The sequence below is a fragment of the Abramis brama genome, assembly GCF_963993115.1.
Source record: "Abramis brama genome assembly, chromosome: 2".
NCBI lineage: Eukaryota > Metazoa > Chordata > Actinopteri > Cypriniformes > Leuciscidae > Abramis > Abramis brama.
In genome coordinates this window covers 19,418,763-19,431,663 of record NC_139964.1, presented here as the reverse complement: position 1 = coordinate 19,431,663, position 12,901 = coordinate 19,418,763, and positions in this window count along the sequence as shown.

Sequence of the window (12,901 nt, the reverse complement as noted above, 5' to 3'; positions counted from 1 at the left end):
CTGCTGTTATAGTAATGGCTTAAACATCAACACAATGCCATGAGAGTTGTTTTCTTATAAAACAAAGTGTATTTTTTTGCTGATTATGGAATGAATTCAATTCAAACATTTTCTGCCTGCCTGAACTGTCAGACACGCTAAAATCAAACACATTATTTTTCAAAACCTAACAGAGTTCGAACATTCACACCATGTATTCATATAAACTGTCTGTCACAGTTCTGATTTAAATAAGCAAATACTTAAGAGCCCATAATTGGATCATTTTGCAGTGCTTGACATTCAGTTGGTAACAGTTTTAACACGGAAGCAATATGTAGTTTCTCATTTCTTAAACAACCGGATCCCTTATGGAATGAAATATATTTCCATATATTTATGATCAAAATTGTGAATCTCAATTTATCTAGAATCATGCAGCTTTACTCTACTAGACCTTAGTCAGGTTAGACGCCATATTGAATTCAACACAGATGAAAACAAGGCTGAGGGATAGACAAACAGTCTTTACAATGGCACTCACTGTATCCTAGATCAGGTAATTTTCACAACACTCTACTGAAAGTTTTTTTTTTTTTTTTTAAAGACATTTAGTCAGCTGAACTATCGGTATGTTGTTAAACATCAGTAAAAGATAATGCACTGTATTCTATCTATCACAGCCTCGTTTTCATTCCTGTCAAAAATGACAAAAATCTGCACATACTCACAACCAGCGGAAAGCACGTACTGAAACGTGAAAAAAATAAAAATAAAAATTCACTGACATACTCATGAACATAAAGTTGTATTTTTTAAACTTTAAAAGGCTGCTTCTGTGTAGACTAGTCCGATTTTAATTACAGAAACATGCCGTTATCAGTTTTCTCCACTCTTCCCTTCATTCACGCCATGTTGTAATTACATACAGTTCTGAAGTGTTAAAAGCCTGCACAGAACGATTAGTGTGATCAAAGAGCGATTAGAGAGCGGACGGCTCCTTATTGTATTTTCCGTAATGTACACAGCAAAATGCCCAGTGTTAAATGAACACCCCTCAGTGTACAGTTTCCACACTACAGAGTGTTAAAAAGTTAATTAGATGAAGTGATTTTGCTGTGTATTTTCATGTCTCCATTTAATGTTTTTTAGCAAAAATATTTCCATATATTTAATTCTCAGTTAGTATTTAAAATGTGCCATACATTAGTTCCAAATCAAAACAGGAAAAGAAAATACCTACTTTTAAAAACAATGAGCACCATAATGGATTCTGATGGTGTCCACTGTTTATTATTTTACACATCAATCCAGTTCAGGAGTTGATCTTCTGAAATAAATTTAGAGACAAAACAAAAATTAGCTGTGATGAGGAGAGTGAGGAATGTAGTAACAAAACGTTATCCCTGAGAGAAGGGAATGAGTATTGCGTAAGTAGATTACGCTGTGGGAAAACTCCTTTTCTTGAGAATATTTAAGCCAAATTTTTAAAACGCAGTACAGCTCCACAGCAGACACATAGCTGAGCCTCCAGCGCGGCCATTGGCTGTGGTACGGCAACTGCATGAACCTGTGGCGCGGCCCATGTAATGAGGTTTTTAGCCATGGTGTGCAGGTTGCTCTACCTTTTAGGTATGGGAGAAACCTTGATGTGTAACTTTGATGTGTAAGTGGCCAGATCGCCATGCGTGAGCCGGTACACGGGGCTTTAACCAGTGCTGAAGAGGATACATGTACAGTAGACCCAGCTGGAGTACTGATAATGCTGAGGCCATGAGACCTAACATCCTCTGAAATCTCTTGAGAGGTGCCTGCTCTGAACGATGCCACTAGGCGTTGAATGGTGAGCACGCGCTCTGACGTAAACCGTGCTCTCATTTGTATAGAGTTTATGCCTGTTCCCAGGAAGGAAATACTCTGGCTGGGAGACAGTGCGCTTTTGGAAGCATTAATCCTGAAACTTAGGTATCCTAGATGGCTGAGGAGCCAGGATCTGTGAGTTATTGACTGCGCCTCTGATTAGGCTATAACCAGCCAATCGTCGAGGTAGTTCAACATTTGCACTCCCAGTTGACTCAGGGGGGTGAGAGCTGCATCCATGCACTTCCTAAATGTACAGCACATGTGTCAAACTCCAGTCCTGGAGGGCCACTGTCCTGCAGAGTTTTTCTCCAACCAGCTCCAAAAACACCTGCCTGGAAGTTTCTAGTAATCCTGAAGACCTTGATTAGCTGGATCAGGTGTGTTTAATTAGGGTTGAAGCTAAACTCTGCAGGGTTGTGGCCCTCCAGGAACTGAGTTTGACACCCCTGATGTACAGGGTGCTAGAGATAAGCCGAACGGTAGGACTGTGTACTGATGAGCATCTTTCAGATCCACTGAGAAAAAACAATTCCCTGGGCGAATCTGCCCGAGGATTTGTTTGGTTGTCAGCATCCTGAATGGTCGCATCATAAGCGCTTTGTTCAGGTGTCTGCGATCTAGGATGGGCTTGAGGCTGCCATCCTTCTTTGAAACAAGGAAGTAGCGACTGTAAAAGCCTGACTCGCTTTGTGATAAAGGGACTGGCTCTACAGCCCCTTTTGCTAACAGTTTCGACATTTCGGTGTGAAGGACGTGAGCCACGTCGCTTCTCAATGTTGTCTCGACCATGGCTAGAAAGCGCGGAGGTCTGCGAGTAAACTGTAGCGAGTAGCCTTGTTTTATTATGTTCAACACCCATTCTGATATCCCGGGGATGGCCTCCCAGGCATTGACCCGCATAGCTAGGAGCTGAATGATGTCTGGGGACGGGCCACTTTGTGATAGGGACCCGGTCGCCCAGCTGCTCTGTGCTTGTGATACGTCGGGAACAGTGCTTATGTGCAGGGGTGCGTACTTTGTAGTGGGCACACAACCTACATTAATTACACCTCCAGCACAAACCGGAGGGAAAACTGATACTGTGGGAACAGTGCTTATGTGCAGGGGTGCATATTTCATAGTGGGCATACAACCTACATTTATTGCACCTCCAGTGCGAGCCGGAGGGAAAACAGACAGAAAAGTGTTCTTTTCGTGATTTATTTGGGTCGCCGTAAAAACAGCGTTTGTTTGCATGTTTCAAAACAGACTCGTTTACTGCAATATTGACATTTCCAGCCGCCTGAACTAAAGAGGGGACTGGGAGATGTATAAAAGGCTTTTTGGAGGTTGGTCCGGCCTCGGCGGGACTCAAAACTCTCTTTTCCTTCCTGTCACCATGGCTACGAAGGCTTCCGAGGCTCGGGGTCCAACACAATGTTGGGTCGGGGTCCCCGTCGCTCTGGGAACTGATGTCTATAATGTGACATCAGTTGTATGGCTTTTGATTCCATGTGGTCGGAGCGAAGTTCGCTCGCCAGTCGTGTGATGAAGTCCCTCCGCGAAACTTGCAATGTAGCGGACTTATGATATTTATAATGCGTGCGGTCAAAATGACCGTTATGGTCATTCTAGGTAGAAATAGTCAGAACTGTTGTGTGTTTTGTGATTTTAATAAAAGAACAGTGTCAGAATAAAATATACACATATTCAGGAAAAGTCAGAGTCCTACAGCCACATTTATTTTATTTTAACAAAGTTATTACACTGTAAAATTTAAAAACGGTCAAAATGACCGCCTTGGGAGTTCTAGTGTTAACTAGAACTTAACCAATTTAACTAGAACTAGAACTTAACTAGAACTTAACTAGAACTTAACCAATTTAAATGTAACCAATTTAACTGGTTTAACCAATTTAACAATAACAGTTAAATTGGTTAAACTGTTTTGGTACAGTTTAACCAAAACAGAAATGAGCTACCTTTATAGATCTTTTTTTTAAAGGTGCTACTTCATATTTTTACCATTTTGTATTAAATTGCTGAAAGTGAAATACATCCAGATTCAGGGATGTTCTAATCTTTGTTCTAACAACAGCCATGCAAATAATTGACTAGATGTACAATTACAATTTCAGCAAGTGCAGATGAACCACTTGAAAAGAGCCGCTTGGCTCATAGTTCAGTCAGTTTTTCTATTTTTCTTTTTATTCATTAAATCACATGGCTCATACTGGTCTTACTGTATAGTACAGAATTATGCATACTCATACACAGAGAGACATTTTTTATTTGAACCTATTTTACCTTGTTATTCCATGTGTCTGTAACACTTTAACTGTCTTTGCAACCTTGAACATCCCTTAAATTAAAGCACACCTCAGTATGATGAAGTATATTTGTTTTGAAGAGTTTGATTGTCCAACCTCAGGATAAATTTATCAGAGATTAGATAATCTAAAGATAAAAGTTTAATTGAGTATTTCAATGTTTACATTTCTTTCTTTCTCTCTTTCTTTATTTTTCTCTCTTTCTTTCGCGAGTTGCAGTAAGAGCCCATGTACAGTTTATTTAACATAAACATGAACAAAATAAACAGATACCTGACTTGAAATTTGACTTGAAATATACATGAAAAGTCAATTGGTAAAGAAATGCATATGAACTAAACAAAATTACCAACAGCAGTTTCATGAACAAAGCTAAACAAAAGACAATGGAAATATCAGGGCTGTATATACTAACAGACTATTGACTAACAAGAAACACCTGTGAGCAATCAAACAATGAATCAATGAGAAAAAACAGGAAACACGACCAGAACAACCAATCAGAACAAGACATAATCATGGTATGCACATGACAAGAACACATGAGGAGCCAGGGAAACACATGACAGGAAAAAGGTACTAAACTATAAAAGACATGAAACATGACCATGAAACAAAACCCGAAACCAAATTTGACACTTAAAACATATTTTCAAACAACTCATACTGACCCAAAGTGCTGTACAATACACATACTCAAGCAGAATAGAAAAGAAAGTACAATGCAATATAATACAATAAACTAATTTATAACTAATTGAAAAGTAGTGAGAATAAATGTTTCTTTGGCTATTTACACTGCAAGTCTTAATGCCCAGTTCCAATCTTTTGATCATATCCGATTTTTTGGCTTGCCTGTTTACATTTACTTTAGACAGGACTGGTATCCTATCTGTGTTTACATTAATTCCCACCCAAAACCGTGACCGTTTTATTATCCACATGGTAGATCCTGCCCAGCAAGCAATAGCCATCATTTCACCGTCTCGGTTAAATATAGACCCGATATAGTCCAACTATGCGTAACCCACTTTTAGCTAAAATATCACTGAATCTGGTTAAATGTCATGTTTTCCTAAATAACTTGCGAGATGTATGATATTCCATCATGTAGGCAAAGTCAACTGTGATTACAAGGTGTTTGGTTTCATTTCTTTGACATGTTCTATGTGTGGGCTGTGCATAGCCACGATTTAGCTCGTAGTCAGACCGGCTATTTGTAGCCCACTTATAGTCAAAACTGATTAATTGTAGTATTTTTGGCCAGGCAGCGCATGAGATGGTTGATATCCCATTATGTTCGCATTGGTAATAATATCTACAAGGTGCAAGTGTCATTTCATGACATGGTCGATCTGTAGATTTAGCTCTGAATTGGACGGGCTATGTGTAGTCTGCTTTTAGCCCACCCGGCAAAATCGAGGCAGTCAGTGGTCTCCATTTAATATAGGTATAGAAATAAAACCAATTAATAATTTATTCACTGTTGAGAGTTAAGAGAATAAATAACCCAAACTTTACAGTTATGTAAGTTATACCTAGCTATACTTGTTGTTTAAAATATTTTATTTTGTCATTCTTTATATTTTCATTATCTTAAGTTAATTTCCAATATTTTTTATTGGAATCTTTATATATATATTATTGTATTTATAATAATTTATTTTCATAATTGTAATTGTATAAATAATAAGTGTCATAATTGTATATTTCTTTTCATTTGTTATTATCTTAAGTTGTTCATTTTTATATTTTTCTTAATAAAAGTTTGATATTTATTTGTGTATGTGTGTTATATTTGATTAAACAGAATCCTTAAGTTGTATTTTGTTGTCTATTATATGTAGTATTTAATTTGCTTTCTATTTGATGACTAGTCTATTCTTGGGCTACGTTTAGACGCCTATTAAATTTTCACTAACAGCCCAAATTTAGCCTTGTTTTAGCCTAGACTAATATTCACTGTCTATTAGACGTATATATGTAGTCGTTCAATAGCGGTCTAATTGACGTCTAGTCTATTCTTGGGCTATATGTTTAGACGTCTATTAAAGGCCCCGTTCTTCGTGATCCCATGTTTCAAACTTTAGTTAGTGTGTAATGTTGCTGTTAGAGCATAAATAATATCTGTAAAATTATAAAGCTCAAAGTTCAATGCCACGCGAGATATTTTATTTAACAGAAGTCGCCTACATCGAACGGCCCGTTTGGACTACATCCCTCTACTTCCTTCTTTAATGACGTCATTAGAACCGTTTTTTGACTAACCTCCGCCCACAGGAATGCTCCCTCAACTCTACCGAAATTCGTTTATGTACTTGCGCACTTCTTATAACTTACTGTGTTTACTCAGCTCTTACGGTGATTTTCTGAAGTAAAACTGACGCTTCATCTTTTGTGTGATGTACAATAAACTTTATTAAACTCATCAGTATATGTTTGATCATCATTCAGACAGCAGACTTGTAGGCTATTAATAAATAATGGATACATACAAGCAGATGACAAATACGTTATAATCTGCTTATTTGCAGATCATCAGATTATCAGCGCGTTTTTCTGAGCACCAAAAAATGACAATTTAAACATGCTGTAAAAAATTATCTGTTGGGTATTTTGAGCTGAAACTTCACATACATACTCTGGGGACATCAGAGACTTATTTTACACCTTGTGAAAAGGGGCATAATACGGGACCTTTAAATTTTCACTGACAGCCCAAAATTAGCCTTGTTTTAGCCTAGAAGTCAGGGCTGTGTTTGGACGGCTATTAGACGTCTTTTAAACGCAAAATTGCTTGCTGGGCACATGTGCAACAAATTCCGTTCTGTGTCAGATGTGAGTAAAAGGCCAGATTTTTTGTGCTAGTGTAAATGCAGGTGAAAAAGGGAGTGGCAGTTGTACACTTCTGAAACATGCCGTAGCTGGTGTAAACACAAGCATTGACTGAGTCCGATCAGCTCAGACAGCCGTGTAGAAGCCATGTGCAGTGTAAATAAGGGGTTAGAGCTGGGGTGGGCAAATGCTGTCCTGGAGGGCCACTGTCCTGCAGAGTTTAGCTCCAACCCTGATAAACTCTCCTGTCTGTAGCTTTCTAGTAATCCTGAAGACATTGATTAGCTGGTTCAGGTGTGTTTGATTAGGATCCCAGATAGACAGCAACCATCAAAACAATGTTAATGTGTCACCAGAGTACAATGTTAACTGGATTTAACCAACACACTTTTGCTTCCGCAAGTAATGTTGATTTTTTTTTATTTTTTTTTATTCATCCATAAATCAATGGTAATGGTGTTGAGTCAATGTTACAATGTAATGTTGGTTCAACATCATGTTTGGACTCTCAGAAAATGAAACACAACAACTATAATTGACTTTAAGCCACACAGCCTGAAATCCACTGCAAACAATTTTTTTTTTTTTTTTTTTACCATAATGGTGATCAGTGTTTGTTTTAGTTAAACAGTTGAACTCTTAGCTTTAATGTAAGTTTCTGGTCTTTGTAACAGTGTGTACCAAAAAATATTTTTTTGCAAAGAAATTAGGTGAAATTATTTTCAGCAAGTAAAAGTAGAATAGTTTAGCTAATTGTAACACTGAACACAAATGGGTATTTGTTATCAACAGATTATATTCACCGTCAAAACTTTCTTCCAAAAGATCAGACGTTCTGAATTTTGAGTTTAAATGCATAACAGGGTTTTTTTTTTTTTTTTTTTTTTTTTTTTTTTAGACAAACAGACATCAAGAATCAGCATATGAATCTCAATAATGGTGACATGCGTCATGCCAATGCATGCTGGTTTTATACTATGGTGGCTCCCAACATGCATTGCAGCATGAAGCATTCCACCATTATTGAGATTCATATGCTGAATCATGATGTCTGGATGTGTATCTAAGCATTTTTTTTCTTTTAATGTATTTTACAAATCTAAATTCAGAATGTCTGATCTCTGGTAAGAAAGTATTGTTTGTGAATACAATTTATTAATAACAAATTGCCACTTTTGATCAGTGTTAAGATTAGTGAATTATGGTGCTGAAAGCTATTTCACCTGATTATCTTTGTTTCTGGTTTTCTTTGCAACAAATTGTGTTTTAGTTAAGACCGTTACAAAGACCAAACTCACCTAAAAGCCAAGAGTCAAACTTACCAACTAAAGCAAACACTGAACATTTTCAATAAAACATTGACATCTAAACCTCTGTTAATTCTCACAAATAACTTCTGCTGAAATCATGAGAGATGTATTGTCTTCTTTTATTTCCAGTTTATTTCAGGCTGTTATAGTTGATGTGTTTCTTTTTCTGAGAGTGGAAACATGATGTTGAACCAACATCTCATTGTAACATTGATTCAATGCTTTTACCGTTACCGTACCATTTTTAGATGACATTTAAAGAAGCTAAACTCTGCAGAGCTGTGGCCCTCCAGGACCGAGTTTGCCCATCCCTGGGTTTGAGTAACACTGAAGCAGTGTTGCAGTAACTGAGATAATTAAGTGATGATTGACCATTAGTGATGAATACCTGCTGTTATCAAGCAGAATCTCTCTGTAGTATGGATTTTGCTGTGTGAGTGTTGTCAGCATAAAGTCGAAAAGTTTCTTAGAAAATCGATCTCACTGGGCAACATTTATAATGAAAATAAAATCATAGCAAGAACTGATCCCTGGGGTACACCACATCTGTTTGTTCAATAAAGAAAATAACCATTTTAAAATAGTGCCCTGTAGTCCAACACAACTCTCCAAGAACATTGTGGTTGACCAAGTCAAAAGAGCTTAAATCTAAAAGCACCAAAACAGGAAATGTTTTCGCAAATGTTTTTTTTTTTTTTTTTTTTCAGAAATACCATGTAGCCTACTTTATCACAACCAGCTATTAATTACAAAACTGGGAAAACTGGTAGATTGATAGTTTCATTAAAGCATTAAATTCTCATTTAAGCATGTACAGAGAGACTCACCTGATCTGAGTTTCTTCACCCAACTAGACTGACTACACAGAAATATGTGTGTCAGAAGATTATGACACTTTTCTGTTCATCTAAAGAGGAAACAAACATATTTTGTCAACCCTTCCTGCTTAAATTCAAATTAACATTCAAATTTAGATGGAAAGCACACCATTTACAAAAACATATGAAATGAATACATGCAATGATCACATTTCTAAAAACATGGTACATTTGCTTTAAAGCAGATTTTAAAAAGATATCTATCCTTGTTATCATTTATTCTCTGTATCCTTAGACCTTTATATCAGGCCTTCATATTTGTCATTATGCATATTTTTGATGTTTTGCAAAAGTGGGATTGCAAAGATGACCACAGCTTCACATTCATCTGTAATTTTAAAGCCCAGGAAGAGTGACCGAAAGCTCATCAAACTGCTCTTCATTACAAACTTCAGCATGTCTAATATTCATGACCATTGTGAATTTATAGGAATCCATTGTTTCTACATTGCAAAATATTGTTTGCAACAAATATTCTGTCATAGTATTAATAAGTCCATTGGAGTCTGTTTATGTGAATATGAAATGCATAAATAGTTCTACAGAAACATACATTTCTTTATATAAACAAATCAATCTCTCAAATTCTGAACACATTTTAAATCAGGTTTCCCAAACAAACTAGTACAACATGAAGTTCTTGTTGTCAATGATCTGATTTTTAACATGAAGCACTTGAAGGCTAATATTGGAAATCATACTTTGGAATGACAAAATGGTGAATAAATTATGATCATTTTTATTTTGGAAATGTGTCACTTTAATGTGCCATTTGATAATGTTTTGAAAGCAGTAACCTTGAGAAATAATCAGTGTTTCATCTCACTAATTTACATGTTGTATCACATATGCAAATCCTAAAAGAGTCAGCCCAAATTTTTCATATGTTAAAATGTGTGTAATATTATTATTTAACCATTTATTTGTTCAGCTAAGTTGATTCAACAGGGGTAAAAAGGCAACAAATACACAACAAAGCAACTCATTTTTCTGATTTTTCAGCATCTAATAAACATTAGAAGTGATTCTGAAGAGATTCCTTTAAAAAAAAGCTGCAATTTATAATATCTTGTGAATAGATTAAAATGTAACATGTTTGTTATTAAAACATTGTAGGACTGAAAATAATCCAAGATATTTTAAATGAACAAAGATATTTTCTTTACTGTTTCTACCCCCTCTTTCTACCACAAGGACCATTTGGAGTTCCTAAAGGCACAGAGGGGCTGATAGTGATCTAGGCCTGTAGGCCAATATGTTTGTACTTTGGGGGTCGATGAATTATTACACCTTTAGTAGGGCTGGGCGATTTAAATCGCGATATTGTTATGCGCATCTCGTCAGTAAAGCCGGTTCCTTGATTAGTAGTAAATCGCCATCACCTGCTTTCAGATGGAGCGGCATTTAGGGCTGATGAGATAATTAAGTGATTAATTTAGTGATGATTGAGCATTATTGAAGACACCTGATGTTAACAAGCAGAATCACTGAAGGCGAAAATCACAAATTGTAAGTTACCATTAAGGTGATGGGTGTTTGCTTTAGTTGGACTCTAGACCATTATATGTTTAATTTAATATTTACTGTTGTTTGTCTGCTGTTATTGATTTATAACAGTTAAATGAGCAAAGTAAAATTTTGTCTTATAGTGTTGGTTATGTTTTAACATAATCATGCTGTGATCTGAAAAAGGAAACTTATTGAGATAGTTTGGTTTAACTTGTTAGCAGCAGTTTTGTGATTTTTCAGCCTATGATTATCATTACTTTACGTATAATTCAAAAAATTTAATAAACATTGTTCTGATCAAAAGAGATTCGGATAAATTCATTTAAAACACAGACATCAATAATCAGCCTGTGAATCTCAACAATGGTGACAATAATAAAGCATGTTGCAGTGGCTGCCACCAATCACAACTCAATAATGGCTCCCATCATGCATTGCGGTATGAATAAATTATGATCTGAATTGTCTATGTAATTTACTTTTCCTAATTGTATATTCTGCTCGTCACCATTGTTGAGATGCATAGACTGAATCTTGACTTCTGTGTGTGCCTCAAAGAATGATTTTTTTTTAAACAACTTTTAAGAAATCCTTTATATTATATAAAAAATTCTGGGCATTTATGCAGATTCACAGATATGCTGTAACCAACAACATAAATCAAAGTCAGAAAGAAGGATTTTAATGAGTTCAGTGATCAAGTTCAAATGATGATTGCCATAATATTACCAACACCATCAGATCACTTTTCTCTTTGTTCATCTGGCAGTTATAACTCAGATACAGCAGCCAAACAAAGTCTAAAGTAAACATATAAGGGTCAAGAGTCCAACTAAAGCAAACAATGATCGCCATAACGGTGACTTACAATTTGTGATTTTCTCCTTCAGTGATTCTGCTTGTTAACATCAGGTGTCTTCAATAATGTTCAATCATCATTAAATTAATCACTTAATTATCTCATTAACTTCAACACTCTTGAGTGTTAATTTAACACAGGAGTTTTTGCTGTATACAAAGAGCCGTAATTAACTGACAAGCTGAGCCATATCTCATTAAATATCGCTGGCGATACGTCCGCGATATTGATGCGATATGGCTCAGCTTGTCAGTTAACTACGGCTCTTTGTAGTAAATGCCGTTCCATCTGAAAGCAGGTGATGGCGATTTACTACTAATCAAGGAACCGGCTTTACTGACGAGATGCGCATAACAATATCGTGCGATATATCGCCCAGCCCTATCAGGCGCTCTGGCTCCCGGCAAACATGTGACTATGGTGGTTGGTGTCTCTATTTTCACGTTCCGTGTAATATAATCGCCAATTACTAGGGCACAATCATTCTCAGTGGGTGTTTCACTGAGCGGGGCAAATCGATTTGTTATGGTAATCGAAACGGAAGAGTGTTTTTTTGATCCGCGACTAGAGCGATCCCTCACTGTCACCCATTTGCCTGGCTGCACAGGCACTTCTTCAGCTGGAACCGCATCATGTAAAGAGGTCACTATGCTAGGCGCATCCAAAATAGTATCTAAAGCTCTAGCACTCTTACTATCCTCAATTAAAGTTTGGATGCGTGTTTCTAGTTCTGAAATCTTCTCTGTCAGCCTAACTGTCTCCTTGCATTTATCACATATAAATCCTATATTACCAACAGAGAAGGCTATGCTAAATATGTGACATGAAGTGCAGGTGACAATAACAGGACAAGACATTACTCACCGTGTTTGTTGACTGATTCTTACTCACCTGAGCTTTTTATGAACTCAAAGGCGCGGGCGCGCGAGATAAAAATAAATAAATAAAAATAGCTGAGCGCACGGGTGGCGCGTTAACAGGCTAGCGAAATACTAGCGTGTTGTGCTAGTAGTAACGGAAGCTAGCGATGTCAGGTTAATCTGAGATGTTGGGTAAGCTGTATTTAGTAGTAGTATAAACAACTAGAAATTGTAGTAAATGATGGTTCAAAACAAGGAAATACGAGGCAAAGACGGAGCTTACAGCACCGAGGCAAACACACTCACAGCAGGCAGCGAGGCAGACAGGAGCAATCGATCAGCGATCAAAGAGCAATCCAGAAGAAGAACCTCATCCCTGATACACAGCCAAATAACGCTCAGATAGCCTCGTGTCACGAGTATGCTAGCTCTATGTCGACAGAAGAGGTCTCCAAACTTTCCCCAGCTACATGTGACTCCATGTGATTCCCCAGCAGCA